Genomic DNA, 8,574 nt, shown 5'->3' with positions numbered 1-8,574 from the left:
TTAGAATTCAAAAGTTGTTCATTTGTGCGTGATCTTTAAAATTCTGTCCACCAACTCAAATGTGCACATTGTAAACTGTCGTGGAAATTTACCGTTCAACTGATGACCCACACAAAGAAAGAGGGAGAAAGTTAGAGTTAAAATAATAAATGCATTTATTGAGAAATCCATCACAGACAAAGCTCTGTAAGTGAAGTCTGCTTAACCATGAAAATATTAAAGATTATATAGACCAAAAATCCAACCCCCCCAATGGTGACATCCAAATGACAACCCCATATGTAAATCATACCACTCCATACCAGTCCTTCCGGTTCCGGTACCTTGTTTAAATAATATCTAGCATGCAGGCGCCAACACATAACCAGACATTTAGGTGTTTGGGTTTTAACTCAAGGTAAGAACTCCGTTCCCAAGTCGGGGGTGTAACAGAGTGGTAACCATCACACATAACAATGACTCAGCATGCACTTAACAGTATAACATATTCAAAGAGTATAAAATATAAAGAGTAGAAAATATAAAAAGTAAATTTTTCCACCACAAAACAAAAGAAAATGACCAGACTAGCATCTGTCTGCCAAGTGTGCCTAAAACGCACTGTTTCTAACATTAGAACCACTGTTTTGGATCCAAAGCCTTTAAGGCACAAATCCTGCTTTTACTGAGATCTGGGCTTCATTTGAGAGGGGAGGGGCTAAATTAGTTTATTAACGTTGTTCATGTTGCTGGTCATCATTGACATATGCCAGGATAAAAAAATCTAATAACATGTGATCCACTTTTTATGGAGTGTATTGAAAAAAAAATAAGTTTTTTTGTGTTTTTTGCACCAAAAAAATGGTTTGTTTCCATTACAAACACGGCATTTAAAGAGTTAAAAATGTGACAATTATTGAGTATTTGGTATTTTTATTTACAGCTCAAGTTGATGAAATAGAAAAAAGTGTAAAAGAATTAAAAACAAACTGTATGAACATTTTTTGGACATTATTCCACAAGTGTGCCAAAAATGCACACTTGGTGTTTAGTGAGGGCCTCAGTGGACGGAATACTGGAGGGTTAAAGGCAGTTCAACCAATCAGTGCAGGACAGTAAAGAAAGCACTAAAACAATCACACACGGAGTCCAAACAAATCCCTCAAATATGTACAGAGATAAAAATGAAACCTGACAGATTTATCAGAGCAAATGTCCGCTGGTCAGCTGTTCAGTCCACCATGGATGGAGGTTTAGGATCACCGACAGGGAATCCAAGTCGGATTTTTACACAAAAAGGCCCATTTCAGGATAAATGTTGTTCTGCTGTTTTAATCAAAGTATATAATCCACAGAGTGAAGAACTGTGTGGACTCTTCTGACAGAAGTCTTTTCCAAAGCAGGTCAGAATGGGATCAGAACACAGTGGAGTTTCCACGGCTCTGAACTGTGAACAGAAGCTGCCACGCTGAAGGATCATCAAGCATCAGAACAGAACCCAGAAAGCGTTTGTTATCGGTTCAGCTGTCAAACTGTTGATCAGACCCAAATATCAGCTGGACTCACACTGAACAACCGGCACTATTATGGGATGTTTGCTCCTGAACCGTCACTGCGGCGGTGACGGTCGCCGGTGTCGCCGGTCGGCCTTCGTTCGGATCCGCTTCACGGAGACCTGGAAGGAACACGGCAGAGGACATGTCCGGTTCAGACCCATGTGTGTGTGAGTGCGTCTACAGTCCAACGGATCCACTGAGGACCGATGGGAACGTACCTGATAGAAGAAGAAGAGGCACACATCAAATATGAGCAGAGCCGACACCACCAGCACCACCCTGATGATCAGGTTTGTCACCAAGTCTGAAACACAATACAAACCACCTTTAAACCAGGGCCGTCAAACATGAGGCCCAGGGGCCGAAACCGGCCCCCCAAAGGTTCCAGTCCCACCCCTGGGACGAATTTACAAAGTGTAAGAATTCCACAGTCCAGGCTGTGGAACTCATTTTAGTGTGGGTTCCACATCCAGACCAATCTGATCTACAGTCCAAGAAGAACAGCAGAAGAACCCACAGAAAAGAACCACTGCAGATTTACTACTGGGTTTGATGGGAAAAAAAAACAAAAAAAAAGACACTATGTCTATAAATAATGACAACTTCACATTTTTGTCTGTTTTAGTACAAAAAAATAACATTAAATTGTGAAACTCTTTCCATTTCCAAACTCTCCTGTTCCAATAAACTGTGACTAACCTGAACAAATGTGTCCAACCTGAAATGTCTGTATTAAATTCAGTCCAGTTTGAACTCTTTTCTTCCTGTTCCTCAGTGTTTAGTGTCTTTGGAGATCTGATCCAGAATGCACATGGACTAATGAGAAGTGGAGGCAGAAGACTGAGAAAATTACACTGATTTATCTGAAGAAATTTCATTTCTTTCAGGTTCTTCACATCTGTTTTGTTTGGATAGTTTATAAAAGTAAGTATTTTCATAATTTAATGGTTTTTTTTGCACTCAAACACAGACATAAATGTGCAGTTGTCATTATTTCTAGTTTATTCTGTTCTTATTTGACTGGTTGGGTCCACTGCAGATATAATCAGACTGAATGTGGAACCTGAAAGAACAGGAGTTTGAGAACCCTGCTTTAAACCGACGTCCATGGAACACGTGTCGCTCATTTTTCTGCTGATCACAAAGACAAAAGAACTGATCAGATCAATAATGACCTGGAAACAACTGGAACACATTCACATCCAAGAAGAAACTGATGAAAAAACACACAAATCCTCCAACGGCTGCTTTTATTGGACTTATTCCACTTGAATAAAGGCTGATTTAGTTCAATGGATCCATTCAAATAATCCAAGTCCTCCCAGATTCAGCTGAAGTTCTCTGAAGTGTTTCTATAAATCTATTATTTTACTGTTGGATTCAGTCGCTGAGGTTTATTTCCACTTCCAGCTTCACTGTTGAACCATCAACATTAGAATCAAACCTGTTGAACTAATGGACCACTGGACATGTGGTAAATGAAAACTGAGCCCACTGACACATACACAGTCTTTCCTCTGCAGGTCCAAAAACACACAGTTGGATTTATTTATTCACTGATTTGTTTTCAGTTGAGGAAAAAAAAAAAAAAAAATCTTCTCCGTACTGATTCAACTGTCTGGACTTCCACCAAACATCCTTCAACAGTGTTTTACTGAGGTGATGGAGCCCAGGTTCTGTGTAAACTTCAATGACACAGTTTCTGTAAATGCCCCTTAGTTTGCCCAGTCCAGTGTTTTCCTACACACCCTGAACGCCTCACAGCTGTAGGATGACATTCCTGGGATTTCTGCCGCATTTCTGTAATAATTCAAACACAACAATGAAGAAACTGACCGACAGAGATACGGAGGGAAACTGTCTGACAACTGTAGATTTAGACTGGACAAATGCTTGGGAATTGTTCAGGAAGTTCATGAATTCACTCTGTACACTGACTGAATATCCAGGTAAGTTAGCAGCGCCGTTTAGCTTAGCTTAGCTTAGCTGATTTAGTTGGATTAATACATTTATGAGCTGAATGTAGAATGTTAGATGACATATGGAAGTGGGTATGTGTAAACCCACTCAGGATGTGAAACTTGTTCTGATATTAAGCTGTAAAAACGTTTCAAATCAGTTGAGTTGTGGTGGAGCTAAGCTAAGCTAAGCTAACAGGTGGCTCTCTAAGCTAACATGGTGCTGTGTGTTCTACTGCTGTGGATGTGGAGACATGTGACTGACATGAATTCAACCAGTTGGACTCAAAGGAAACACAATTCAATGACTTTTATGTTTCCATTGTACTCTGTGTAACAAAAAATAAATAAATATGTTTTTAAAAAAAAGATGAAAAGAAACACAGTTCAGTGGGTTGAGGTATTTTTGTCAGGTACTGTACTGAAAAAGAACGACATTTTTACAATGGACTGTTGTACTTTTGATATTGAAAGTTTCATCGTGTTAAAGGTAAATGTTTATTATTAGGACTGTCTTAGTAATTGTCTGTACATTTGTGTTCAGGTTGTTTTCTTGTGGATTTCCTTCTATGGACAGAACTGCTGCCTTCCCCTGGGACACCGTCCTGAGGACAGACCAGGAGCTTCATCTTCTCCATGGATGGTGGTAGGATCTGTATCAGTGGAACTGAAGTTTTGGAGGATATGTTTATATTTTGTACTTTTTTCTCCTGAGATTTCAGAGGTTTGATTTGGACCCAACATATAAAACTGAAACGGTATAAACTAGGGATGGAAGATTATCCGATACGCATCGATACGGCGACATGTGTGTACGATCTTAGTGCACCGTTAGAGAAGCTGACAGTGAAGGAAAAGTTTGGAAGAATATCGCGATGCATCGGTCACTGAATGTTTGTATCGATAAAATTCGATCCGTTCCATAGAATATATTCGTACTGTCATTTAAAAGTGTTACTCTTCATCTGGTAAAGTTTTTCTTTTCTGCAGACCCACATTAACGTGTGCAGCAGATTCATGGATGTGTTCACTGGACATGACAGTATGAGCTCCGCCCATGAATACTGTACTGTGTGTATGTGAATGTGACAGACACAGAAGGAGGAGAACACATGTGGATTATGAATGTGTACTTTTACTATATCAGCTGTACTGAATACTGCAGTACATTCCACAGATACTGCAGTACAGACCACAGATACTTCCTTATACAGTCACATACACATCTAACAGTACATCCCATAATACCTTGCGCAGGTGTCTCTTAAAGTGACAGAACCTTTTTCTGTTTTACCTTCATTATAAATACATTTCATTACAAATGGATTCAGTGAGGGAGTAAGAAGTTGAGTTAGAAACAGAAACGACTTTAGAAACACAGTCTGAACTGTTTCACTGAATGTGAGGCACGTGTTCTGAAACTGAACTAAAGACACTTTGGGAAAAGTCATGGTTTTATTTGATAAATAAATAATCAAGTTCACTGAATTCCACTGCATTTTTTTTTTTACCTGAATGAGTGTGTTGAATCAGAATGTGTTTAATCGCTCTGTATCGTGGTTTGGGTGGGAATCCTATCATATTGCTTCACTAGATGCCACATCAGCGTTTCCACAGGTAAGGTTTGAACCACAGTAAACTCCTTTCCACCACTACATACATTTCATATAACAAAGGTCACCACCATCAGGGTTCAGCATTAGCCTTATTATACATATGTGTAATATATAATAGTCCAGGACAAACGTCCTGCCCCCTCAAATGAAAGTCTGTGAAGCCTCAGGAGGTTTGGAAAAGGGAAATGAGCCTCAAGTTTCACTTTGACTTCTGCGGGGGCACGGACCGCACCGCCCTGTGCCCCCATAGTATTAGAAGTAGGACGGAAACGGACGCACACGCAGTTACCGACCAAAACATATGCGTGTGCACCCCCCCAGCTGAATTGTGCATGTGTGGACGAGCCCCCCCCCCCCCCCCCCTTACCAGACCACCACACCAACAGATCAGTTCCACAGGAAACACTGCACATGTAACTTTAATAAATCGGATCGCAGATGCTGTATCGAGGTGTGTATCGTATCGGCCTTTCAACTAAGATTCACAACCCCAGTATAAATGTTAGATTAACGACTAGATTAGGGTGTGTGTGTGGGGGAGGGGTTACACATGTGCGGTTGGGCTGGGGGTCGGTCAGGTGCAGGGGCTGCGTGGGGGCCGGCAGGGCTGGGCCGGTTTCTGTCCTGTTTATAAAACTGTGGGGGTAAGGAGCGGTGTGGACCACAGCGCCTGTGGAAGTGACAATGAAACTTCACACTCATTTCCCTTTTCCCTCCCTCCTGAAGAGTCACAGACTTTCATTTGAGGGCCTATTTGGCCCCATTATATATTATATATTACACATGTGTATAATAAGTCTAATGATGATTTTTTTGTATGAAATGTATGGTGTGGCAGCAAGGATTTAACCTTAGCAGCAGAAACGCTGCATTACCACTCTCTGAGTCGAACCTGAGACTTTCAGATAATGATCGGTGCTCCTTTGGACGTCAGATATGTGAAACTCCTTCGACAAAGACACTGTCGAGCTTCCTACAATATTCTGGCATTTAGCAAATAGAAATAATTTTGGTCATCCTAACTGACCTAAAACAGGAAAAGTTTAGTCTGATTTCATGTCAGACAGTGAGAAAAAAGCCTGTGTGTGTTTTTATAGAGTGTATGTAAACTTCTGGTTTCAACTGTAACTGGAAACAACAGGACCTGGACGTGAGCGTCGTATGTCAGACCTGAGTAATAGTTCCAGTGACAGTAGTGTTTATGGAAAGGAGCTCTACATTCAACTGGATGGACTGGCTTTAAACCTGGGTTTAAACTCAGCTGTGCTTTGAACTGAGCTCAGATTAAAGGAGTGTTTGTTGGTTCAGCCCAGTCTGTGACAGGTTCAACTGGACCCCCTTTACCTGATCTCAGTTCTACCATCGTGGTTCTGCTCACACCTGTTCACTCTGCTCACTGGGAACGTTGTGGAACATGGTCATGTGACTGTTACTGATGCATTGTGGGTGTTTTGTGTGCGTTTGTTCTGACGTTACCTCCGACAGTGAGATAGAGGGCGGGGCTCTGAGACGATGTGAAGCTGCGGTTATAAACGTCCACGTGATAAACACATGTGTAGTTCCCTCGGTGGGCGTAGCCCATGGCAGACAACAGGAAGTGGGCGGAGTGATTGACGGCCGGCAGGGTGAGGTTCAGCGGCTTCTCAGTGTCGGAGATCAGCTGGAAGGAGCCTCCTGGGTACTGTGGTTGGACGGAGCACGTGATGGTGAAGTCGGAGCCCACCAGCACCCGGAACCCCTGCTGGTAGACCCCAAAGACCCCGTCAGACAGGGAGATGTTGGGCTGAGGCAGCAGATCTGTCCACACACAGAGACATGATTGGACCAAGCAGCACACATGAGCACAAACAAGCAGTCAGAGAATCCATCCTCCTCAGAGACACAGATGGATCTGATCCACAGGAGTTTGGGATGGGATGAACACTGACCAATGAAAACATGAGGAATGGGTCATTTAGAGCACAGCTGACCTTCAAAGGCATTATGGGTAAAAAAGGACACACATGTGGTGCTTTTACAGTCTCACATGTCAACATTTGGTCCTTTTGTCCTAAATGAGACTAATGTGAAATCTGTTTGTGTTTTCAGCCTCATCTGGTCCAAATGAAGACGTTCATTTGGGATCTGGACGTTCCAAAGGTCAAAGTTCAATATTTGACACATTTGACAGAAAAAACAATGAACTGAGACAAAATAATCAACTGATGAAATGAACAGATTCATTAGATGGAACTTTAAACGTCAGAGTCAGAACCATCTGGTCACTGAGAATTCAGTTCAGACACAGTTTGTGTCCGTTTGTACCTGAACACACCACGTCCACAGCAGATGAGTCATTAAAGGGATCATATGGTCCAACACAGTCCCTCGGTCCAGATATCAGCTTAACACAAGGAATAGACACCACCCACACAGGTCTGTCTGTAGAATTATCTGTTCTGTTGACTGAAACAGCTGATCCACAGTCCAGATGTTGACACACAGCAGATCCAGACTTCAGGTCCCAGAGTTTAAAGGGGTCTCCTACTGGTCTCCAGTGTCCCTGGTGTTGGATCTCCAAAGTACCAGCACAGCGGCTCGGCTGTCCCACCAACCTGACTCCACCTGGATCTGAGCAGAGACACAAAGACATGAGTCAAAGAAACACACTGTCATATGAAAGCCACGCCCCTTTGGTACCTGAACAGGTGAGTCCTGCAGCTGTTCCATTTGAGCAGGTCTTCCAAGCTGAGCTGGACCTTCTACAGTCCAGGACAGCAGACTCATTGCCTTCACACTGGAGCTCACTGGTCCAGACTGGAGCCTCCCCCTCTCCATAGAGCCCCCCCTGGAGGAGCCCAGGAGCCCCACAGCCCAGCTCCCTACAGACCACCTGGGTATCGTTCAGGTCCAAATCCTCTTCACACACTGAGGACCAGGACTGGTTGGACCAGACCTCCAGTCTGCCTGAACACCGACTGGAACCATGGACCAGTCTGACAGAGTCTGTGGACCCACAACAACACACACACATGTTTAAAGACACAAAAGCCCCTGGACAGACGGCAGTGTGAGGGTGGACAACTGAACCCTTTCAACCCTCAGCTGAAAATGGACCGCCTGCACTTTTTATTATTTTTGACGAGAAAAAGGGCAGAAAATATGCTGTGAGTTCGTCCTTTTGCCCATATTTCCAGAACACTTAGAACATTCAAAATCTAGACATTTCCAATTTAATAATAATAATAATAATAATAATAATAATGGATTAGATTTTTATAGTACTTTTTGGGACACTCAAAGCACTTTACAATTTCCTGCATGTTCTAATTCTGCTAAAACAGCTTCTTCTCCAGCTTCTAGTTCAGGTCTGAGTGAAATGAGCGTAATGACCCAATAAAACCTGTAAAGCACAACGTCTTCAACGCTGAAACAGTTCCATCCATCCAAACTGCAGATGCACAGGGTGTGTCAGCCATGACACGT

At 42.6% G+C, this 8,574-nt stretch overlaps 1 long non-coding RNA gene across 1 annotated transcript; it reads right to left on the bottom strand.

The window, feature by feature from the left end:
• Positions 1-6,857: 6,857 nt before the first annotated feature.
• On the bottom strand, positions 6,858-7,959 carry LOC115423533 (uncharacterized). The gene is made up of 3 exons (XR_003935975.1): positions 7,789-7,959; positions 7,414-7,719; positions 6,858-6,906 (listed from the first exon to the last, which is right to left on the bottom strand). It is a non-coding gene; the product is annotated as an uncharacterized LOC115423533 (long non-coding RNA).
• Between the last annotated feature and the right edge of the window lie 615 nt (positions 7,960-8,574).

The sequence above is a fragment of the Sphaeramia orbicularis genome, chromosome 8 (genome assembly GCF_902148855.1).
Source record: "Sphaeramia orbicularis chromosome 8, fSphaOr1.1, whole genome shotgun sequence".
NCBI lineage: Eukaryota > Metazoa > Chordata > Actinopteri > Kurtiformes > Apogonidae > Sphaeramia > Sphaeramia orbicularis.
The sequence above is the reverse complement of the archived record's forward strand: the minus strand, read 5'-3'. Positions and strand labels throughout refer to the sequence as shown.